The 25763-nt window shown below is 43.7% G+C and overlaps 1 long non-coding RNA gene across 2 annotated transcripts; it reads right to left on the reverse strand.

The window, feature by feature from the left end:
• Window positions 1-983: 983 nt before the first annotated feature.
• Window positions 984-9235, reverse strand: LOC102377218. 2 transcript variants are annotated; one of them, XR_325102.2, is made up of 4 exons: window positions 9116-9235; window positions 5648-5763; window positions 4603-4685; window positions 984-1183 (listed from the first exon to the last, which is right to left on the reverse strand). It is a non-coding gene; the product is annotated as an uncharacterized LOC102377218 (long non-coding RNA). The 2 variants fall into 2 exon arrangements; XR_325101.2 differs by lacking the exon at window positions 4603-4685.
• Between the last annotated feature and the right edge of the window lie 16528 nt (window positions 9236-25763).

Genomic DNA, 25763 nt, shown 5'->3' on the forward strand with positions numbered 1-25763 from the left:
CAGGGAAGGGCTCCCATGAGAGAAGGAAAGAAGACTCATGCAAATAAAAGTCATCAATCCAATTTTTTTCCCTTTGGGAAATAATGGAAATTGGATCTTGCTTTTTTTTATAGGCTGTTTAAAGTGGGGGGATTTTCTTAAGTGAAGCAAATACATGTCCAGAGGACCGTGTGGCAGTTAAGCTGTCAAAAGCAACAGCTCTTGCTAAGGAGGGATATGAATGGATTTCAGTTTAGTTAAACCACTGATAGAAATGTTTCTCTAAATTTGCACTGGTCTCAGAGGATTTAATAATACTTTATTTGAGCTGAGCAGTAGTCCACATGTCTGAATGTGTGAAATTGAACTATGGCAAGATAAATTCACTTCTGTATATTGCAGGGATTGGAGAAATGCATTTATGCACTATGAGCCTTGGTTAATTAAATCCATCTTAAGGCTGAACCCTCTCTCACCAGCTTCTGAAGTCTTCTCTTCTGCTTTCCTCAACTTATTTCATCTTATTCAATTGTGATTAACATAGCACTGTGCTTAGAAGCCTTCCTGGGGGCTCAGTACTGCTGAACACTCACCACCTTCCTTTGCCCTTATTTAATGAGGCCCACCTGTAGGTGCAAATGCAATCAGTGAAGGAAATGGCAATTCCAAGCACACGCTGATTGCAACAGCCAGATCTTAGGCTGGTGTAAATCAATGTAGCTCTGCCCAAGTCAGTGCAGCAAAGTGATTTACGCTTCCTGAGAATGTGGAAGATGGGAATTTAGCAGGCTCTCAAAACAGCTGTTCTCTCTTTCTTTTGTCTAGGATCTGTCTTGACCTTCTAATTATCTAACATTTCCAAAGTGCCCCTCATTGAGTTGTCTAAATGCTGAACCATTGTAAACTCAAAGTATATAGCACATGCCTAGGTTTCAATTTTATTCTTTAGGGAACCCTTACAAAACTGCTCACCTCCTTGAACCTTCCAAGGTAATCTTTGCTAGTTGATGGGTTGCACTTTCAAATGGTTTTGATGTTACATCTGGTTCAGCTGAGCCTGACTTTTGAGGTCCAGAGTTCACATACAACCAAAATGTTGGCCACATTTCAGCAAGGGGTGTAAACGCAACTGACTCTGATGGTAAGGAAGTGAAACACCAGCTTAGATGCTTGTCTTTGGCAGGTATAGGTGACTCCAGAATTACTGCAAATCAAAACAAAAAGAAAAATATTTACATTAACACATGTGAAACAAAATCTCTAAACTCTGCTCCTGTGTTTTGCCACAGAATAAGTATGAGTGGCTGGAATTATGGAGTTATATTAAACAGTTACTTAGGTATTTTATCTGTGACTAAAAGAAAATATGATGGATACAAAATGCAATCCAGTGTCATAAGTCACTGTCAGCTTTGGGGCTACAAAAGAAAGTGTCTTGAACAATTTCATCCTTTGCATAAGTCGAGGCCCCTGGGCATTAATGTTTCATTTATTTTCAATAGCTGCCAAGGGAATCGTTATACTGTGATGATATTGTATTCCACTGGTACCAGCCCTTAATTATAGTAATAATACAGAATCAGCCATTTATCTATTAATTAATATATTAAGTATGTTGCTTCAACAGTAGCTTTCATTACGTCCAGCAGTAATCATTCGTGGCTGGTTTGTTACCTGAGCCCCAAGTTAAGAATTTCTTTTACTTCTGTTTGGTAATATTTGCTGTTGTTTTCATTTGAGCTTGGAAAGTGTCTGCCTGAACCCAGACTGCTTTTTTTTTTTAAAAAAGAACTATGTTACCAACCATTTGGTTTCAGATGTGCCTACAAGGTTCCAGAGGACTGAGTATAAGGCAAACAGCAAAGTTTTGCAGTCAACAGGAAATGACGAACTGCTGAAGTCAGTTCAAGTTTTCAGAAGCCCACGACTGTCATTGACTTCAGCTCCTCTGAATACCCAATAATTCCAATGACCTAAGTTTGAAAAAGTTGGTCTAGTCTTTTCATCTGACTACAAGAATCAAATCAAAAGTTCACTTTTGGAACAAGGTATATCTGGGATTCAGGGATTGAATGGGAGGGAGGAAAAGACAAAGAGGTTAAAATTGCAACAGAGCATAATGACCTACTTACCATGAAGGTACAATAATGAAAGGTCAAGTGAGACAGATCCTCGGCCAGTGTAAATTAGTGTGGTTCCAATCTGTCAAACTGTCCTGAATATGCTTTGTAATAGTGCTTAAATCACATATATGTAAATCACAAAACCCTATGCCAAGCAATGTAACCCTTTAAAAAGCATAAAAAAGTTAATCTTCTTATACGAATATCAATTCTCACTGACTCAAGTTCAGTAACGTACTTAAGTGTGCACCTAACATTAAACATGTGAGTAGTCTCACAGACTTGTATTGGATTCCTCAAGGCTTGACGTACCTGTTGAAACATGGGCCTACATTGCAAATAAAAATGTTCTTGAATACCAGCTAGATGATAAAACAGTTCCATTTTGTAAAGGGTAAAATGATGCCCTAATATAAACATTAAAAATCTGTGTAGATGGAAGAAAATGACATCAATGGAGGAAATAGTTGTGAAGATAAAAGCAAGCAAATATCAGCAAACAGAAAACTTGCCTATCCATATGATACCTTTAAATGACAACTGCTAAATAGTTGGGCTGCTCCATTTTGGAAGTCTTGTTTCTAATTTAAACAAATAGCCGCAAATGACCTGCAAATATAGCAAATAAATGGATGTTTTTGTTGCATTCATAAAGGTGAAATGCAGGATAGTAGAAGGGGATGACATTGGTGAAGGGACTCAGATAAGATAAAGAAAAATGAACAGGGGAGGAAAAGAAAGAATTGGAAGAAATGGAGCAAGAAGAACATTATTTTGTGTAAATTAAATTTAAATAAAAAAGGATGACACCAGATCTCATCTTGTCAGACTGAGGTATTTTCAGGGCAGGCAATAATAAGAAAATTATACACAACACAGGTGCCCCAGGACTGCCAGGCCCAGGCTCTTTTTCTTCTCTAATAAAGGAGCTGCAGAGGCACATTTGTCAAGGAGACAAATAAACTTCCTAAATATGACCAAAAATGCCAGCCTGGGTCAGGGAACATCTTCAGAGACTGCTGACATCAAGATGAAGAACAGAGAGAATCTACTAAGAAATAAAATGCCTCAGACCTGTTTGGTTTCCATCTGACCCATCTTTCGAGAATCTGTCAATCCTTTTTCTAATAGCTGGGCACAGGACAGAAAGTCCTTTGCCATGTCTTGCTGTTTCCAGGCTGCTGTAAGAGTTGATTTCTTCCACTCAAACCTAATCGGCTCAGCAGCAGATATCTTTAAGAAAAAACCCCTCCTGTTTAAGAAAAGTGACAGCTCTGCCAAGTGACTTATAGGAAAGTTTCCATGAATCACAGGACTTCTTTGTGCCTTGCATGTTGAGGACCCTACTGGGTATAATAATCAGCAGGTAGGTAGGTGCATTGAAAGGGACTGACTGATTTTGCCATTAAAAAAAAAATCAAGGCATTACTGTTTAAAACGTGATAGCTCACTACTCGCACTTCAAACCACTTCTTTTGGGAATACTAGCAATAGTCCTTTTAGTATTACTTTTAGTAGTAATAGCACTGATTTCCTCTAACATCCCTGCATGCCATAACCCACCTCTGTAACAAGTGTAACCAGCCCAGCACAATGGTTCAAAGGAGCGAATGCTGTAAGGAGGACTGCTGCCACTGCTGATCACAGTTCATAGGACTGTACAATAATTGCCACAGGACTGCCACTCCATTGACCAGCAGGCAGAGCAAGGCTTTCCAGACAGAAAAGCCCCTAGTTGTTGACCAGTAGAGACATCCTGGCTTGGAGGAGGAATTGAGTCAATCCAGTAGCAGAGTATTAGCCCACTGCAGAAAGAGAATGAATTGTGATTCTCAAGGGGCATGTATAGATGAAACGGGGACCCTAAATTGAAGCGGTGGGTTTTAAAAAACACCATTGCAATTTAGGGCTGATTAAACCCCTGTGTTGTGCACACACCCCGCTGACTTACCTGCCTCCCTGGTGGGGAAGGGAGGGCAAGTTGCTGGTGATGGAGCAGTCCCTGGGCTGCAAGGGGGCTGGTGCTTCCCTCCACAGCAGCAGTGCCCCCCCGCCCAGGCGGCACCCTCACAGGCACCTGGCTTGGGCAGTCCCAGGGGGCACCGCAGCTACAGGGGGAAGCACTGGGCCCCCCACTCAGCTCAGGCAGGCTCCGGGGGGAACGGGGAGGGGCAAAAAGATCAGACTTGCCACTTTTCTTGGGTGGAGCTGCTTTCCTGGGCTGCTGCCAGGCTGCCTGCAGAGCCATGGAGCTGCACAGAGCCCAGTGCTTCACTCTGAGGATGTAGGGGCAGCAAACTAACACCCCTCAAAGGAGTTTTAGTTTGCTGCGCCCCAGGTCATTTAAGGTGCATTAGACCACCAAATTTCCTACAGCGGCTGGAATTAATGCGCAATATGCCACCAACGCATGCAAACACTGACACCATTAAAGCAGTGCAAAAACATTTAGCCCACTTTAAAGTGTCATGCACACATGCCACTTGTTTCATCTACTCACGGCCAAGGGTCACTGTTTGCTCTCTCGTCTTTTCCTAGGATAGCGGCTGCACATAGTACCCTTCACTATATAAGATTTCAGTCCTAAAAATATTAACATACATGCTTAGCTTTATGCAGGGTGAGTGGCCCCGTGACTGCAAACAAGCAATTCAGAGTGGCTGATATTAATCAAGTAAGAAAGTCTTTGCACAACCAGGAGTAAAGCTGCAGTCTAGCCCAGAATCAATAATATTGGTATAGCTGCAATCATATTTGTATGGTGCACTTTCTAACAATAATATTTGACAGCAAAACTGTCGTATTAGTATTATTATTGTAGCACATTTGTTGGCACACTGTAAGGCTGTATGTATACATATCAACAAACAAGCTTTCAATCCACAACCAAGGAAAAAAAGGACATTTTTAGAACAATTTTGAAATAATCCTAGACACAACCCACCAAGACTTAGTTAAAGATAAAATCTCTTATAGTTAGGCAGTTTGGGCATCTTTGTAGTGCTAAGATGGCAAAGGTAGAACCCTTCACTATGACTTGGCCCTGTAAATTCACTTAGGACTGGGAGGGGTCTCTCTGATCACTGAGCCCAGCCCAATGAGCTCAGTGGTAAACATCCATTCAGGAATGTCTTTTAGAACAGAGCGGGCCAGCTGCACTAAAAATTAGGCCCACACCATTCCTGAGTGCCATTCCCACCCCTTCCCCTACCCTACTGGCTACTCTGCTTTCTGTTTTCTGCCCTGTGCTCCTCCCCAATTTGTTGCTCTGGTTTCTGCTCCGTGCCCTATCTACTGTTGTGTTGCATGTCCATGTCCCGGTCTGCCATATGCCACAAGCTGAGGCTGCCCATGCCACTTGTGGCACATGTGCTGCAGGTTGGCCACCCCTGTTTTAGAACATCCATTCCACCCCTCACATCCACAGGCATGGAGCTCCCAACAAAAAACTTACAGTGTTAAGATAAAAGATGAATATACAGTCCTTTTATTATTACTATTATTCATTGTTATTGTAATATGAATAGTATTGTAAATAATGATACCTTTATTGGCAAGGGGAGAGTGATGTTTGGAAAATTTGGGACTAGTATATAGGCATTATCCAAACCTCTGTACATTTCCAAATCTCTGTACAACAGTCTCCCTCCTCCCTGCAGAACTGTAAAATGAAAAATAAGGTTCATAGTTAAATAAGGCTTTATTTAACAGTGCTAGGGGAAAGGAGGATATACAAAAATCATGCTATTTAGTACATGATAAAGAGTAATTAAAAATCTGAGTTTGCTTGTCCAGCTAAAATAAACAGTCTCCAAATAGTGCATGTAGGATGCCTCTTTATAACAATAAAGATGCCAAATAAAAACTCTTCAATTTAAATTTAAACAGACTGACATCTTCCTCCCCTTAATATGTTGCTTTCAGTAGGAACAGAAAATATGCAAATTTTGCTTGTGCTTCTGGCCATACCATGGGATGTGTAACAGTGGCATCTAGTGGAATACATAAGTATCGCGCAAAGTCATGTAAGAGTGATGTTGTAGCCGCGAGGGTCCAGAAATTATGCAAAGCAAGGCTTTCTTAGGATGATATCTTTTATTGGACCAACTATGTAGTTGGGATGAAGTTAGGCAAGCTTTCAAATGCAAGACTTTCTTTGTCAGGTCATTCTGAGAAAGAAGGGATAGGATGGGAATGAAATACCTGCCCTATCAGAGTAGCACTAAAATGTGAAGAGGACAATGACTGCCTGAGGCTGGATGGAGAGCAGTCAGGATTCAGCATATAATACCACCTTTGAAATGTGGATGAAAAAGGGACAGCACAGAAAGACAGTCTGAAATAAAGGAAAGCTTTGAATTAGTCTCATATCTAGAGGACATACTACTGCAGCAAGGGAAGATGAACATTAAAAAGCTCTAGATGCAAAATTGGGACCCAGATTTCAGCCCTGTGGAGTGTGACTAAATCCATTCTGAAGATAAATGCATGAGTTACAACATTAAGATTCAGACCAAATCCACTGATTTGGGACAAATCCATTTAGGCTTGGTTTGGGCAAATTTGTGGTCAGAAATTTGGAGAAATCCCTCAAGATATCGAGTTGTATTTGAAGCTTCTGAAAATCTTTTTGTGTCTTTCCTTTCTCTCTTCTCCAGTTCTTCCCTTCCCATTTATTCCCCAGCCTGATTATCAAACACTGATTCTCATGAGTACAATCACTCTTTGGCCAGTTCCTTATTTCCCACTGCACCATTCCCCATTGCTTTTTGTTTGTAGGGAAGCTACAAATCTTAGCATTAACCTCTCAAGTACAACCCAGGTTATCAGCCAATTGGGAAGCCTCAGCTAAGCAGAGGCAGGCTTTGGAATCTGCAAAGTCTGAATCAGTGGTCCAAGGCACAAAAACCCCAATGTCCGGGGGAGGGGTTTGGCTTTCATTCCATATTCATTCCTAACCTACTTTGTTAAGAAAAACTGGCAAGGGCTCGCCTTAAAATGTTGATCTAGTCAAGAAAATGGAAGGGCACCTATATATCCTATTGGTAACTAGTTATTCTCCGTATTTTCTCCACTCCACATATCTGCAGGGTTAAAGATAGAGCCCTCTGGTCCCAGAGCTCTGGTTGGTTAGCAAGTGGGCAGGAAATCTTACTCCTATTTACTCCTTACTGGGCACATCTACATGTTCATTAATGTACTTTAGGTAATGCACATTAAATGTAGTACCTCCATTGTGAGGTACTAAAAAATGCACATTAGCCTATTTTAATGCGCATTAGCTAAAGAGCATGTTTTTGTGATGCTTTAATGTGTATTAAAATAGGCTAATGCACATTAAAGCTCATGTGTACATGTGTACATTTACTCCTAATCTAATTCCTACAACCTGCTCCCCTCTGGTTGGAGGATGGGAACCCCATTTCAGAAGAGACCACATGGCCTGTGTGCTCTGCCGCAGGAACTTGGAAGGCCTATATTATGAGTCTGGGGTTAGGGTTTAAGGAGTAGTCTGTTTGCATGGCCAGTGCAAGCCTGTACTAGGCTGCATGTGAGACTCAGCCAGACCGTAAGTGAGAGAGGTGCCCTGCTTGCTAACTGATGGACTGATGTTCCAGAGGCACTTGGACTGACTAACTGTAGATGAAGGCGTGGGAGTGATTTCTGCATGAATTCCTGCCTCCACTATGTCTCAAAGGTGTCTTCCTCCTGCAAGGCAAAGAGTGGGAGTTTGCAGCTAACAATCAGTTTTTTCAGTTTAGGATGGGAACATCAAAATAAGAGGAAAATAAGAGAGCTTGGATTGTTTAGCCTAGCAAAACAAGAGCTGAGCAGGGTAGGACTGCTTTCTATAAATGCATTGGTAGGGAGTTGGTGGGGAGTGGTGAAGCCAGATAAAAAGGAGAAGAGCTGTTTAAGCTAAAGGACAATGTTAGCATGAGGAGATATGGGTGCAGATTGACTGTAAATAAATTTCAAAACACTGAAAACCCCTGCTCAGTAATGGTTGTTCCTTATATTAACTGTATTTCTAGGGCTATATATGGTGTCTGGTGAGAATCCTCTGAGACTCACAAAAGAGAGATCAAATCATGATTTGATCATGAATCCTTGAAGTTCACTCCTCTAACCTACAGAAGGATATGATGATTCTTGCTCGTACCAATGTGTAATTCAGTGGTATTCCCGAATTCATTTGTTCAACTATTGCCCATTGTCACACCAGACTAAGTCTGTTGATGGCAACGAAGTCATTCAAGATTTGCCCCAGGGTAACAGCGAGAGCAGAGTGTGTGGCAGTGTATTCTTTTCATTTTGCAAGTACTCTTTTTCAGCACCTTCATGCACACAACTATAGGAAGTCATAATGTTGGGTAATGACTTTAGGTTCTCTCATGTGAAGCCATCATTTTCTTTTTTTATTGCAGTTTAGCATTTTATTATGTACTATATGCACTGTAGATGCATTTTTAAAACCAATCTGTCTTCTCCATCCTTGCAAAAGCGGGTTTTATTCTAGCAGCACTGCTGGCCTGTGTATTCAGTGTTGAAAGTAAGTTTTCAGAGCTCTTGACAAAACAGCGGTTATCACACAGAAAACACTTCAGAAACAATTTTAGGAGGTTATTCCACCACATGAAAACCCAAAGGGCAAGCTACTAATAGCAGGCCCCTACAGTCATTCTAATTCACTTCTCTTTACAGCAGAATGTATGTGAATTGCTAGAGAGATTTTATAAAGATTATTGTGTGATCCAACACATTTTAAAAGTTTAGAAGTAAACCAGGTTACAAGAACAATATTAAACCTTGTGAGGAAATCACATGTATAAATCAAGCCTGATTCCACTACCATAAATGGGAAACTCCAAACATGGGAGCCAGGTCAGCCTGTCTCAGAGAGAAAAAAAATGTTTTCTGATTAGGGAACTGGTTGGAGTTTTCTTCTCTCCCAAGTGACTTTAGCTTATAGGAGAGGAAGGGAAATCAAAGGCAATTTGGCACCTAAATACCTTTTGAGGAGCTGGACATCAGTCTTTCTGTGTCTCAGTGTGCTTCATCTTGCAAGTGGAGATAATAACCCTTCCTTTGTCTCCCTCAATTGAAGAAATCATGCTTTTGAGGACCGAACTTAAAGGCATCACACAAACAAGTTACCACAAGGTAAATGGGGGAGGAGATTTACAACCTGTCAGCTGCTCCATGCAACTACTCAGGGGCATGCTCTCACCCTGTGATAAAGGACACCTGAGAGTAGCTTATCTATCAGTGAATTAGGGGCAAACTACCACAAGTTAGCTTTCATCTGGGGGGATGACAGTGACTACCTTCTTGTGGTGCTGTCTGAGTAGCTGTCAAGTAAAACTAAAAGTCACTACCAAGACAATGGGATTTTCGATTTTTCCATTTTTGATACACTATACTCTCCAATTTTGACATATTAACTACAGGAGGATCAAGAGCAACCTCTCCTATCTGTGAGGGGAACACTTGACTTCTTCAACTTATCGTTGAAGGCTATACCTCAAGCAATCAATGCTGGGACGCATCACCAGCAAAATGAAACCACATGCAGCCCTTCTACAACAAACACGTGTAGAGCAGCTGCAAAAGGTGAAGCTCTCAGGCTACAGCCTTGCAGACTCTGTAGCTAGCAGGGTCCCTGGCCTTGCTACCTTCATCAGAAATGACCTGCCATACACTATCAAGAGACATAACACCTCCCAGAGTGCAATAGAACGGAGCGTGGTCCAGGTCAATGACATAATTATCGTCAATATATACAAGGTACCCTCTGCTGTGTTGTGAATCACATCCCTGCCTATTTATGACCAGATGACCTTATGTGCAAGTGACTTTAATTGTCAGCATCGAAATTGGAGATACTCTGTTAACACTAACAACGTACTGTTTCTGGGAAAGGCTGAATGCTATAACCCCCATCTATAACCCAAAGGAACCACATATGTTGGAATATTCAGACAAACCCAGATCTTGCCTTGGTGGAAAGGCAACTCAAGTAAAATACCAATAAGAAAAGTACTTGACAAGTTTCCATCATCTCAGCACAGACCCTCACTCATTAGCATTGACAATATGATTTTTTAGCCCACGTCATCCAGCTCCAGGATGAAACTTTCAGATGGTGGGTTGCCAAAAAGACCAATGAGCTTTCATTTACAGGGAAGTAAGTGTATGGATCTGAGGAGCTATTTCAGAGTAGCTGATGTGCAATGGGCCCCCTGCCCTTCACAATAACTTGTTCATGTACCCATGTGTTTTATATGTCTGCTATGGACAGGCATAAGGATTTGCATTCCTAAATCTCAGCCTTAAGGCCAAATTGACAAAGGAACTTTGACTCTTATCTCCTGTATAGGCTCTTGCCTTCCTATGAACTCCTAAACAGAACCTGGGAACTAAACGTGTGTGGATTTGGGTCTTAATTCTTAAGTTCCTCAGGGAGTGATTTTTTTTTCTCATTTGGGCTGGACAGTGCCCAACTCTGATTTCAATAGAAGATCCCATCTGGTATGGTAATAAACATATCCTAGCTATATTATCTATTTAAGAGTCATATTCTGCAAAAAGTTGAGCACCTCCTGAAAAGTTTTGAGTAACACACAACTGATCCCTGGGAGATAAGGTCCCTCTACAGCTCCGTTCCTAGAATGACCTCAGTCCCTTGCAGGGCAGGCTTTTTTGCTGCATAGTAAAGCACAGGTAGAACTAACTTGATCTATCTCAGATTCAGAGTTTCCACGTGTGGGTTTTTGAGAGTGCCGCATTAAGCCAAATTGTGCTTTGTTTCATTTGCTTTACACCACCAACTCTCCAGGCTTCCATCATCATTCAAAATACACAGAAGTACGTTAGAAAGAAGGATGGTCCCGTGGGTAGCGACTCTGGAATCCAACTGCCCTCACAGATTTCTTGCATGACTATCTTCTTTCTTACTTCCATAGCTTTATAGTGGGAACCCTTGCCTCCCAGGATACACTATAATGAGAAATTCATTGAGAACTGTGTGGTGTTCAGATACAGCGGCAATTGGGGTTATATAAGTTACAAAAATACCTAGAATAGAGAAAAAGAGTAAAAATATAATAAAAACAAACTTCACATTTCCACTTCAGCCCTGCATTCCTCAGTGGCAGGTCCCCTACTGAAATGATATAACATGAACTTGGAATTTGGTAATCCTGGGCAAAAACACCAGAGAAAACTATCCAACAATTGGTTTTATCAGGACAACGTGTTGGGTTGCCCTTCAAGTAAAGGTCCTGTTTCTTTTTCATTTTGGATTCATTTGCAGCTAAGAATCTTAGTTCATTAGAGAGGTTTCTGTGGGTAAGCATGCATGGAAAATCAAAATGTATTACTAATCATTCCCCTTTTTGAACTCTTCTCATTAAGGGTAACTTACCTCTTAACTCTACGTGGTGAAGTGGTGTATTGTTCATTTTTTCCATGCATCTCCAGCTTATGCAAACCCTGCTGCCACCTCACTGTTAAACAAACATTAAAAGAACATTATCAAAACAAAAATCAAACATCTGCCTGAAGTGTGTCCCCTCCCATTACCACACCAAGGATTACAAAAACCGAAATAAATGCCGGGAAATAGTTTCACCTAACAAAAGGAAAGAGGGGGAGGAATTAAAAACTGGAAAATGTGGAATTAAAAACTGAAAACTCTAAAACTACTACAATTACCAAGGTAGGAGTTCAGTAATAGTTCAGGAACTGGAGATATTTTTAACCTATTTGTTTTAAATTATGACGTGTCAGGCTGATCATGTCCTTTTTAAACATTGACCTCAGAATCATCCATCTGCAGTTATGGGAGATGTTTTATACCATATATATTAAAGGCATGAATCCTCTTTGTCTGGCTGCTGCTGCTGCTGCTGCCTTTGTTTTTTGCTTCCAGATCAAGGCATATGGTCACACGAACAGACCAGAGGTGAATGGTGTGTATGTTGGCAATGACACAGCAGTGTTTCTTGGACTCCAAACACAAACATTCTCATTTTGAGATTTTTGCACTTTCTGCCTTTGAGGAAGCTGCAAGTCTGTTTTATGCATGATTTGGGGTCTAGAGGACCATGTAATTTTATCTCCAAATTACTACAGTTATGGGCTCTGGTCCTGCAAAGATATATACACATGCTTGGCTGTGAGCAAGTGATTAGTCCCATTGAAAATTGTGTAAGGGGCAAGGGGATAGCTTAGGGAAATAAAGAATGTACATGCCAGATTATTAATAATTGATTCTGATGACAGCATTTCATAGATGTGACATCACTGTTTGTTATAGTAAGAGTCTTAACATGCCCAAGGGGATACTAGGATTTAGACAAGCAAGAAAACTCAAAGATCTTAATGAATAATTTATTTTACAGGGGAAATAAGAAACAAAAGCAGTCAACAGAATGGTGTTCATTTTTACTGTTTTTAATGTCTTTCCTTTATTAAGAGCTTCCAAAAAGAGAATAGATCTTATATAAGAATAAAATAAATGTTTCCCCTAGGGAACACTTTTCCTTCTATAAGGTTAAAATAGGTATTCCTAGTCTAGATTGTTGTTTCTAAAATTAAAAGGTAGACCTTGCCTGTTTACCACAGTGTTAGTTTAAAGGTCAGTGAATGTTGTTACTTATACCACAAATGAGCTACAATAATTACCAAATAGCTAAGCCTGTGTGATCTCAGCACAGCACTCTTGTGAAGCTCAGTAACTGGGCAAGAGCTTCAAATCAGCTACTTAAAGACAACACTTGAGATTTAGTCCTGTAAAATCCTTTTCTAATCTAACTCACTTGGGGCCTGATACAAACCCTAATGCAAAAAATGAATAGGATACCATGGAATTTATTGGAGTTGGATCAGGCTCTTATTATGTATCAAGAAAGGTAGATTAATGAAAATTCAGAAATTGAAATTCAGATTACATACCATGCAACCTTTCTATTTAACCATAGTCTATTCATATCTCCTCTCCAGGAATACATTGTCCAACTATTAAGGATTTAATAGGAGAAGCTCTTAATTAAACTTTACGTTACAATGAAACTTCCATATCCAGTTAAAGTCGATTTCATTAATAAACCTAATATAACCCTGTGGCAGTGCTAAGCAAGACTATTTCACTGAGTGCAGCTGGCAATTTGGTGCTGGCATTTCTTGCAGAGCAGGTGCTGGCATGGGTGAATCCAGGAATTTGAAAAGATTCATAGATTCATAGATATAGAGTCGGAAGGGACCTAAGTAGATTTTCAAGTCTGACCCCCTGCCCTGGGCAGGAGAGAATACTGGGCTCATATGACCCCAGCTAGGTAACTATCCAACCTCCTTTTAAAGACCCCCAAGGTAGGAGCCAGCACCACTTCCCTTGGAAGTTGGTTCCAGATCCTAGCCGCCCTAATTGTGAAGTAGTGCCTTCTAATATCCAGCCTGAACCTACTCTCAAACAACTTGTGGCCGTTATTCCTTGTTACTCCGGGAGGTGCTTGGGGGAACAAGGACTCACCCAATCCCCTCTGGTCCCCCCTGGTAACTTTATAGATGGCCACCAGATCCCCTCTCAGCCTTCTTTTGTGGAGGCTGAACAGGTTCAGGTCCCTCAGCCTCTCCTCGTAGGGCCTGCCCTGCTGCCCCCTGACCATGCAAGTCGCCCTCCTCTGGACCCTCTCGATGCTGTCCACATCCCTCCTGAAGTGCGGCACCCAGAACTCGACACAGTACTCCAACTGTGGCCTGACCAGCATTGCATAGAGGGGGAGGATCACCTCCTTGGACCTGCTCGTGATGCATCTGTGGATGCATGACAAGGTGTGGTTGGCCTTACTGACCACGTCCTCACATTGGTGGCCCATGTTCGTTTTGGAATTGATAATGATTCTAAGATCCTTTTCTGCCACCATGCTTTCAAGAAGGGAGTTCCCCAGCCTACAGGTATGCTGTTGGTTCTTACTGCCCAAGTGCAGCATTCTGCACTTGTCAGTATTGAATCCCATCCTATTCTCATTTGCCCACCCCTGTAACCTGGCCAGGTCCAGCTGTATCCTGTCCCTCCCTTCTAGCATGCCCACCTTACCCCAAATCTTGGTGGTCAGCAAATTTGAACAGGGTGCTTTTTACCCCCTTGTCCAAGTTGCTAATAAAGAAATTGAACAGTACAGGCCCAAGGACTGAGCCCTGGGGGACTCAGTCCCTCAGGCAATTTGTGACCCATCTGACTGTGTAGGCATCAATGCCACAGTCACCTAGCTTTTTAATGAGAATGGGGTGGGAGACAGTGTCAAAGCCTTCCTGAAGTCCAGAAAGACTACATCCACCACAACACCTGCATCCATTGATTTTGTGACCTGATTGTAGAAGGCAATCAGGTTGGTCTGACAGGACCTGCCCCTAATTGAACCCATGCTAGTTGCCCGTGAGCATCATCTCCCTCGCTGGTCCTTCCCAGATGTGCTCCTGGATAATTTTCTCAAAGAGCTTCCCCAGGATCGAAGTAAGACTAACAGGCCTATAGTTGCCCAGAGAGTGCGGGAGATGCCAACTGTGTTTCCTCATCTCCTTCCCCACATAGCCCCCAATCTCTGGCAGAACCATGGATAGCAGCAACTGCCAGAGACTTTTTGGAGTCCCTAAGCAGGTAGACTTCCCCCCACCTCCCCCAGCAGCCTCTCCCCTTCCCTCCCCTCCCATGTGAGTACCCCCTTCCTCTCGCACACTCAAGTAGAGGCTGTCTAGAGGATGCCTCTGGGTACAAGAAGGTGGATCTGCCTGCTGCCCCTGCTGTTTGTGGTTGACCTAAGGGTGGGGGACCCACAGGTCTGCTCATCCCTTGCTCCATCCAGGGGCATGAAAAAGCAGGACACCTGCCCAGCTAAGTTGGGAACAGTGCAGTGGTGGGAGGTTACCCCTTCCGGTGTATGTTCTGAAACTGCATGGGACACCCCAGGGGCAGACAGGAAGAATGAGTATCTGGAAGCACACTGCCACTGCTTTTTTCAGCTGACCAGGAGTGGGGAAGCCCCAGGACTACAGGTGCCCCCTCCAGCCAGGGGCTATGGGAAGTGACTCTCCATTGATGGAACCCTTGGGCCAACAAAGGAAAAGTGGTGGAGGGGGAGGGAACAGGGACCTACCACTGCCCACAGCCCCCAAATGAAGGGAGGCAGGAGTGGTCCTGGGGCTTCCGCCACTCAGGGTCAACTCAGAACAGTAGCAGATAGGCTCCCCCTTCCTCATCTGCTCCCCATTTGGTTCCCCCAAGTGTTTCACTCCAACCCAGGGCTCCAGCTGTGCTTTGGGCACAGCAAGGAACCAAGGTATGCAGGGTCACAGGGAAATGGCATTGCCAGCAGGTGATCTTCACTGTGGAAAAGGCAGTGATGAATTGGGTTGGGCTGTGAGATTCTACCTCTTGGTGAAAACTTCTTTGGGTACTAGGGACCGAATCATGTTCTGCCTATTAGGTGAAATATATTCCACCCTACTCAAGTCCCTGAAAAACAATCAATGCAAAAGATGACAGGGTCTTCCTTCTGCTTGCTGCTGTTCATGCTGTGATCTTATAGCTGAGCTAACAGCATGTTCCCAAAGTAAGTATTTTAACTTTTGTTTCAGGGACTTAAACAGAATGAAATAGGATCACAGTTGGACACCTAAGTTTACCTAGGCACCTAATTGGTAGGATAAGAATTGACCCAAGGATTTTCTCACCTCCCAAATGGCTGTTCTTTCCTGTTCTTACTGGAATTATTTTATTTTGTCCTTTCTTATCTCTTCTCCTGTTGTTCCCTTTCTTTCCCTCCTGTTGTTCCCTTTCTCTCCCTCCTAAATTGCACCACTATCTAGCAACTGTCATCTTCTTTCTTGCTTACAGTGCTCAGTGAAAGCAAAGAATGTGCTTCATAAGGGAGTTGGTTGGATTTCAGTATTAGAGTGCATCACTTCTGTGTGGGCTTATCTTTTCAATAGGCTGATATCAGTTACTTCTTCAGATCATGTATGTGTACAGTCATAAATACCAGTCAATGTTATTTAAGTGCCTCTGTCCTGGGCCTTGGAATTTTTAAACGTATACTCTTATATTCAGTCTATCTGAAATATTATCCTAGTACCGTATATGTTTGAAGCCCTGAAAACTTCTGCCAATTTAGCTTAAACATAGGTCATGTATATCAGCCTCAAGTTCTGTCATGTAAGTTGATTGTGTACATGTATATGTGTGTGTATGTATGTATGACTTTTAAAGTTCTCTTAGTAAATCTTATTAAAGATAGAAAGTCTAATAATGTGTGTTGTTGCTTCTGCTAAGAACATTGAGGGCACTTACAGAAGTTATTGATCATGCTGTAACTTTAAGCACTTCACACAAAGCACTTAAAATTACAGCATCATAAGAAGTTTAACGTTTGATGCTGCAGACTCTGAGCCTCCATGCACTGGCTGTAGCCTGCTCTGGAAGCCTGGCAGTGGGGCTGGCTGGTATCTCTGGGCTCACTCCTCTGACCACATGGAGATACCAGCAGCCACCTCGGCTACCAGGGATTACCCCAAGTGGACGGGATCTCTTGGGGGGTAGACCCTTCAAGCAGTGCCATTGGGCACAGGGGACCCTCCCCATGGGGACGGGGGTGCCAGCCAGGGCTCTCCCATCCCCAATGGCTGCACTCTCCCCCTTTCTTCCTGGCTGCCCAGGGAGGAGATTCTGTCTCCTCCTTGTGGCAGACCAGGGGCATGACATGTAACCCTTGTAGGGAATTGTATACAAGTTCTCTAAACCACTCTAATTTAGAGCGTCTTCATTAATTACCTGATTTAATGAGGGTTATTTTTTCACATGATTGGCCATTTTAAATGCTCTATATTTGTGCACGTGTGTTATGACATGGCTGTACAGCACTTTCAGAGCTCAGATCACATAAAAAATGTCACTTCTGTCTGTGATCTTAGTGAACCACCACAGTATCCACATTTGGTAAGATGCATATGACTATCACCTACCACCCCATTTCTCATTCACAAAACTACTCAAGGACTAAGGAACTACTTAACACTGATAAACATGACCAGATCAGATTTTTACTATCTGGATATATCATACAAAAAATCTCTCTCAAAAGAATGTTATTTAGATTTCCATTGCATCAAGCACTTATGAATCAGGAAATGCCAGAATTGCAATGGCCTGTGACATCTTCATTCAACCTACTTATACATATGCACTAGGGCTGTGTGAAATTTTGCCAGCTTTTCTGTTTCAATGCTGTTTCAACTCATTTCAAGCTCAAAACAGTGAAATCAAAATGAAACAAAGGGCTTTGAAATAACCTCAAAATTAAATGAGGGCAGTCAAAACGTTTTAAAAGTTTTGAAACATTTCAAGTTTTGAAGCTGAAGCTGAACTTGCCTGCAGGGAAACAGAGAGTAAGGAAAGGGAGGGAGAAGAGCGGGGAAGGACTGCTGTCATATTGACTGTGTAGCTGGCCAGTGACTGTGATCCTTCCCTGAGGTCCCTTCCAATCCCAGTGCTCTGGGGGAGGGATGGAAAAACAGCATAAAAGGCAGAATTGTTTGAACTGGCCTGCTTTCTGCCTTGGGGTCAGTTACTGAACTATCTTCCAGAAGCTCAGGAGCATTAGACAACAAAGGCTACTACCACTGATTTGATTTCCTACTTCCTATCCAAGCACGTGGGATTCTGCAATACATTTGCTTTCTTTCTAGACCCTTTTATTTTATTATTATATTCATTGATTTATTCATTTCAATTTCAATAATTATATTGGATATTATACTACAGAATTTATATAGGAAGTATATATTTTTATTTTTATACATTGATATCTTGCATATTATAATATAGAATTTATATAGGAAGGCACATATATATTTATATTTTTAATAAAGACAAGACATTAGGAAACATCATGAAATATGCTGGAAAGCCAAGTGAAAAGCCTTCAGGGAGGGGGTAGAAGAGAGGATAGAGGGAGAGGTGTAAGTTCCCCTTCCCTCCCCCCCCCCCTGTCCCACCAAACTGAGATGCAGCCTCTTTTCTATAACTAGCAGGGATGAGGCTTCCAGCAGCAGCAAGGAGAGGGGAGCAGTGCCAATGCCATTTCCTGTGCCTGAATCTGCATCCCCCCCACCCACCACCATGACAACAAGCAGCAGCACCAGCATGACAGTCTCCTTCACCCCCATTTCACTTCCCATGCGGACCCTTCCAGTGCCAGAGGAAGAGCTGGATCTGTATCTGAGTGCCATAGCGAGGGAAATTCTGGGGAAGGAAGGGGAATTAGCAGAGTTTGTGCTCCACATCTCTCAAGTTTCCCCTAGAGCCAGGTCTCCTTCCCCAGAAGGCACTTTGGAAGAGGTTGAGGTACAGGTTGTGGAGGCAAGCAGCTCAGCTGTTCCTGCTCCTCTTGTTGCTGTGCCTCTCCCTGCTGAGGAGGGGGAAACTGCAGCATCTGCACGTGCACCCACACCCCAGAAGTGAGTGGGTAGTGTGGTCTGGGATCATTTTGAGCTGGCGGATGATCCCATATACACTGTCTGCCTGCACTGCCAAGCCAAAACCAACTGGGGCAAGGGAACAAAACATATGAGAGCACCACAGGGATGCTGATGGATCTCCACAGGCACCACCCCCTTGCCCTTGCTCCTCCTCAGTCTGGCGCCAGTGGGAACATGCCCAAAGAGAAGTCCTCCTCTTGCTTCAAAGCCCCTATCCCCCCAAAGCAGAGGCAGGACACTCTGGAACAGTGGGGGAAAGGTGGACAGAAAAAGGGGCATGTTGCTAGGGCAAGCGAGATCACCTAGAGCATTTGGGTGTTGATGGCCAGCCCTTCACCTTAGTTGAATGGCCAGGGTTCAGGTGGCTCATGGCACTCATGGCCCCATCCTACCAAGTGCCTGCATGCACCACCTTCAGCATGATGGTGGTACCCTCCCTGCATGCCTCATGCAGGGAGTACTTGAGGGAGGAGCTGTGCAAGGCAGGTCCACAAGTGGCCTTACACTTCACCTCATATATCTGGAGCAGCCAGGGTGGAGATCACAGCTCTCCCTCACAGGACACTGGCATGACCAATCAGGCTGTCAGTGGGCTCTCCTTCAAGCCAAGGTGATGGATGAGTCCCACATGGAAACAGAGATCATGGGGGCCATGAACTGCTTGGTGCAGGGTTGGCTTGTTGGGCAAGGTAAGCTCACCCGTGGGTTCGTGGTCACCGTCAATGGGGCCAATATGGTCAAGGTGGTCCATGATGCCAAGTTTGTTGGCATCTGCTGTGTGGCACACAAGTTCCACCTTGTAGTCAGGGACACCTTGGAGGGGAACAGGGCTGCTGGTGAGGGTGCCAGAACCACCAGCAAGCTCATTTCCAAAGGCAGGCTACTTGCACCAGAGGAGATTGGGATCAGTGGCCCCCTTAACAGAGCTGAGTGAGATACCATCTCCCAGATCTTGGTGGTCCTCAAGCCCTTTCTCAAGGCCACCGAGACCCTTAGCATTGGCAATGCCCTCCTTAGCCAGGTGATCCCTATAGTGAGGGAACTTCAGAGCCAAATGGAGAGCTTCCAGGGGATCAATGTTCCTGGCTGGGGCAAGCCACTGTTACCAGATGTGCACTGGTGAGGTGGCTGAAGGAGGGCATCAGGAAACAGCTTGATCCCTTGCGGTCCAGTACAGTCCATATGCTGGCCATCATATGTGACCTGAGGATGAAGGGCAGCATATGCAGCAGCCAAAGCCTGAATCAGTGGATGGAGGTGCTGTTGAAGAGAGTCAGGGAGTTAGAATGGTGGAGGTGGGGGACGTGGAAGAGGGGGATCCACTGCCCCATACTAGCACGCCATCCACCAGCCAGTCTCCTCCTCCACCACAGGAGCTGCCAATGTGGGCCAAGGGTATGGCTTCCATGGTGGGGTCCAGAGGTACCAGACCCCACCATCAGACAGGTAGCATTCAATCCTTGGTGGCTGCCTATCTCAATGAGGACATGGAGCTGTTGCTGTGTGACCCCTTGGCCTACTGGGCAAGCCGCAGCCAGATGTGGCCAGATCTGGCCACAGTTGCCTGGGAATACCTGTCCTCTCCACCGATCTGTGTTCCAAGCAAAAAGGTATTCAGCATTGCTGGGGATGTCGTGACACCCCACTGTACCTCCTTGGATCATAGTTTGGTGGAGCAGCTGGTGTTCCTGAAGGTGAATCTCTCACTGCTGAGGTTCCCCAAGCTCCATGTGCAGATGGAGTGAATGCCACCCTCCTCACTCTGTCCGCACATATTTTGTTTCTTCATTTTTTTTTAAACCATTTAATGCCCCTCTCTTATTGCTGGAAGAGGCACTAACTGCATCACCAGCCAGCAGGGGAAGAACATGTCCCTGCTGAGCTCCCATGCCAGGATGAACTTGGAGGTATGGACTGGGGTTACAGGGAAGGAGGAGACCCCATGTCCTGGGCATGACCACTAAAACTGTACTCTGCCAGGGTTGGCATGCCTAGTGGGACTGCTGATGGTGCAGCAGCCCCAGGAAATGCCAGGACTGAGGATCCCCCTGGTGAAAGGTGGGTAGGAGGCACCATAACCTCCAACCACCACACCGATGCACACAGTCCTGGCTGGGGAAAGCCCAGACCCATCACATCTTTGACAGGCCTGAGGCTTTCTTGTTGCAGTGGAGTTGTGAGGCTCCAGGTGAGCTCAGCTTAGGTTCCTGGGATGCCAGCTTTTGGGTTGAAAAACCTTTTGTCAGACTGGGGAAATACCTGCAGTTAGTGTGTGTGCTGTTCCTGGATGGAAGGAATAGTAAAGAAGCCAGAGGCTGGCATGCAATGCAGACAAGAAAGCCAGTCAGTGAAAATGGAAATGGAGGTGTCAGGGGATGAGGGACAGGCTGAGGTGGGGGAGACGAAGGGGGATGTAACAGTGCAGGTAAAAGTGGAGAGGTACCTGGGGAGTCAGATGTCCGGCAGGTTGTAGTGTGTCAGAATTCCAATGTCTATACTGAGTCCATGAGTTTCTGTACCCAAGAGGTTGATGAAGTGCAGTTCATAGGCTCGTCTGTCAAAAGTGGTTGGTAAATTCAAATAAGCACTGCACACACACAAAGTCACACGACATGAGTTTTGCTTGTCAGCAGCTTGAGGTGCAGTTTCCCAGAAACCCCTGCACCTATCTCCTTGAAACTTGGCCAGCTTTGTGCCCTCAGCAGGAGCTACCATGCCTGCAGTTTGCACCTCAGTCTTGATAGCAAAACTTGTGTCGTGTGTGTGTTAAGGCACAGCGGGGTACAGCCTCCCAGAAATCCCTGCACTTCTCTCCTTGAAAGCTGGCAGGGTTCATGGCCTCAGAATGGGCTACCATCTCTGCACATGTAATAAAAATTAGGTGAGAAATGACAAATTTATAGGTAGTTTCATGTTTCCCCATTATAGCCTATGGGCAAAACGTCGAAACAGCATCAAAACAGTGAAATAGTTTTGACGAAACAAAGCGGAACAGTGGTTTCAAAATGAAACACTGTCCCATCAAAATGGCAAAACAGAAGTTGAATCAAAACGGTGCTGTTTCTCCCAGCCCTAATATGCACTATGGTACTGTAATTCACAAGTGCCATAGGAAGACACTGTGTGCAGTATGTGGCAGGACTCTGCGTGTGGCAGGTGTAATTTATAAACCGCTTCTCCAAATGAAGGGAATATTAGCAGGGCAGGAGCACTGGAGAGGCATGGCTGCTCAGCTTGGTGCAGCTTTTCTCCTCCCCTATATAGCAGAGTCAGGACATGTATTGGGACTTAACTATATACAATTTAATAAGAGATAAGAAAGTTAAAATAGGACATGTATACACAGGATATAGGCAGTATATACACAGATCAATGCAAATACTCCATATACAGGTGAGGGGACAGGTAATCAGAAAACAGTCTCAGCAAACATTATGCATTCTTATATTTTTAATAGAGTGCAAGGTTTACAAAGCATGAGGTGCAGAGACCAAAAGAAGAGAAAAGGACAGCAAGCTGCACTAGGGTAACATTGGTAACCTGGGGCAGAGGGTGCCCCCAGAAAGGGAAATGGGAGCACCGCGATGTCCCTGCAGCACCCTACAACCTTACTTAAATAACCCGGTGTGTGGGGCCTTAATTCCTAACCATTCTCCCTTGTCCCTTTCAGGGTTTCCCAGCAGCTTGCCCTGATGAGAAGGCTCCCCCCATGGGAATTCCCTTCTTGGGCAGCTCATGCTCCTGGGACCCGCAGAGGCTGCTCCCATACCCTGTCTGCTCCCAGACCCTCTGTGCACCGATCTGTGTACTGTGTGCCCAGCCTCATGCTGGGGTTGGGGACCTGAGCCACTGCATGCAGGTCTGAGGTCTCTGTCTGCTCCTGGACCCTCTGTGTACTAGATGTGCACTGACACCACCTTCCCTCACGGCAGGGCTGCAGGACACAGCTGCTTGCCACCCCTTGTCCAGTGAGTCTCTTATGGCTTTTCTGAGGCAACCACTCTGCCACGCTGGCCAGCTCAGTCAGCTCTTCTTAGCCCTCTCCTCTGTCCCTCATTGCAGCCACTCATGTGTCAGGCACACTGCCTTTTTATTCCCTTTGGAGGCTCTGCCCCCAGATTGCAAATGGACCAATCAGACAGCAAGGGGGTTAGTCCCCTCTCTGGTCCAGCTCTTCACCTCGCCCGTGGGCGGGGGTGGGGCAAGCCTCTCCCCTTGTCTTTCCTGAATGGTGGGGAATGCCCCAGCAATCAGTCTGAGCCCTTTCAAGTCAGCAAGCCAGGCTGCTGCTGGCAAGCCTGCCACACATGAATCAGAGAAACGGATCAGGCAGGGGAGCACAGGGCAGAGAGAAGAAAGCAGAACAACAATGGGGCAGATAAAGCACAGAGCAGATCGGCCAAGGAAGAGAATCAGAGTGGCACTCAGGAAGGGTATGGGGCTTACTTTGTAGGACACCTGACAAAAAGGTTGGCCCCTGCTGCTGTAATTGCATGCTTGCCTACTATTTTTTTCCACATGACCTCTGCTTAATTCAGCAAACAAGGTTTGATGGGGCTTAGGTATGAATCTGGATTGTATAGTGAATGAAGCAGTTGCTACAGGCCATTGGCTACAGAAGCTAGAAGAAGGATGGAGAATGAGACAAAGGATTGCACGAAGGGAAAGGATAGGCTGGTTAAGGTTAGTTATATAACAGCCAGGGAGCCATTTATTACTAACAAACATACACTTTATGACACATGTCTATTCTCATCAGTGGAGTGCTAACTACGCTACTCGTGTGAAAAGAGGGATGTTTATATTTTGTGTTATTAAAGCAGGACAATTTAGCTGAAGGGGTTTTGTTTCATGAAATACAACAGCTCAAAAAGAATGGGAGCTAACATAAAACAGAGGCATAATATATAAGGATGCATGAGATAGTATGTTATTAGGCATTAAAGGTGAAGTTACCAATGGCCCAAATCATATAAATTGCAATGAATGATTATTTCTATTAATTTCTATTTCTATTAATAATTATGATAACTAGTAGAATAATATTGATAGTTTGGGCTTCCATAGAGCTCTCATCAGTATATTCTCACTATAAATGTTCTCTGTCTTTGTTAGCATCACCTCTTTGTGAGTTGTTGAACTCATTCAAGAGTATTGTTATCAGTTTCTTGAAAGAACTAATTTTATTCAAAAAGAGTTGGACAACAGTGGACATATGCTGCTCAACACTACTTTCCTATGGATACTTCAGCCTTGGTTCACTTTAAATTCTTGAGCTTGAGCTACGTGTGTGTGTGTGTATATAGAATAAGACATTAAATTCAATAGGTACTGAGGGCACTCCATTCTTCCTGGGTCCAGGATAAGAGAAAAGCAAATGAAGTTAAAAGCTTACTTCTTGGCAGGAAGCTCTAAAATATGTGAAAAGTTGCCAGGTTCTTCATCCACAAGGGGATCATGAGTTACATGGAGTTAATGCTGCACTATGCTGACAAAATCAGGGCTCAATATACTGAATTATGTAACAGAAATCATAATATATAATAATTATTTCTATATTATGCCTTTTTATTAAATGATCTTAATACAACTTACAACTATGGCAATACAGACCCCTTTAGAGCTACATTTAGCAGTACAGAATTTGAAAACACTATGCTACCATTTCATAAAAAAGCTAAGAAAAATACCGTACCCAATAATACTGCATGAGGAACGCACTTAGATGCAGTATAATTATCCCAGAATTTGTCAACAAAAGGCAGCTATACACGTGCAGTGAGGCTGCTCCAATGTGTTGTAATTACAGCCCATCAGAGCAGACTCAATTAAATAAGTAGTAATTACCATGCTCCAGCATCACATGTATCAGTGTCTGTGTGCTGAAAAATGGTGGTAGGGATGCTTTAACAGAAGGTTGTTTGACCAACACCCAATGCTCGAGAAGACACCGTAAGTGATGAACAGCGATTTGCTTGAAACAGCATTCTGGATTCCAATATCCTTGACCTTTGGAGAAGATGGGATTAGTTCATGTACTTTAATTTTGTGGCTCAGGCCTAATTTCTACTAATATCAGTGCTTCTGCAGCAGACAACTATTCTAGCTTCCAAAAACTATTAAAATGCCAGCAGAAATAATCCTGCTACATTGCAGAGTATTGTTGACAAGTTAATGATGTAAACTTTTGAAGAAAATACAGGCCAGGTATGAAAACTGGAGAGTTGTGGCCAGATTTTATTCCTTTGTATTGGCTTTTCCTCATATGTCAGGGTTATGTTGTACATATAAGCATTTTAACAATCCTCATAGTAAGTAATGGGTTTGTGATGTTCTAGGGCTGACCATAATTGCAAGCTGATTAGAAAGAGATGCTAAAGGTTAACCACTCAAAAGCAGCAAGATTGTAAGTAGTTTCTTGTCCTAAGAACAATAATAAGAGACAAGGAAATCCATTAAACTTCTGGGACTACTGTCAGACTCCAGGGGACGCTTCTTCATTCTGACACTGCTACTAGATAGGAGAGCCATAAGCATGTTTGATAGACCAGGAAGCATGAGAATACAACGAGTGCTAGAAATGATCTCCTTTAATGTGACTAGTAATAAAATGCCGCATTGTTGTTTCTACGTGTGCTATAATGCGCAGTAGCCTATTTTACTGTGCATTACAGCATCGTGTAAAAAACTCTGTGATTATGAGCCAATTAATGTGCAGCAAGCATCTGCATGTGTAGACGGTGATGCTTACTGCACAGTAATTAACGCTAATCTTGAGTAAAGCATCTCGTGTAGATGTTCCCACTTTATTGTGCCTTGTAAACATACCCTTACTTTATTTAAACTTTTTGTACTCTAAGGGAGCTCTAGCACTAATTTTTTGCTCTCCATTTGACTGGTTTAAGTGCAGACTTGCAATTGTCTTGAGGTGACTGATGGTCCTAGAGACAAAATTATATTGTTTGACTCTTTCCTGTCAAAGAGCTTTATCTTCTTTTCCTTGTTGCTTGATGGGTTTCCAATTCAGGCAACAAAGTAATTAAGGACAGTGGATTTAACATTGACTCTAACAGGCCTATTCATCCAAATTTGACTTACATTGCCTAATTTTGATTTTTCCCTGCT

This window comes from Alligator sinensis, unplaced genomic scaffold (assembly GCF_000455745.1).
Source record: "Alligator sinensis unplaced genomic scaffold, ASM45574v1 scaffold847_1, whole genome shotgun sequence".
Lineage (NCBI taxonomy): Eukaryota > Metazoa > Chordata > Crocodylia > Alligatoridae > Alligator > Alligator sinensis.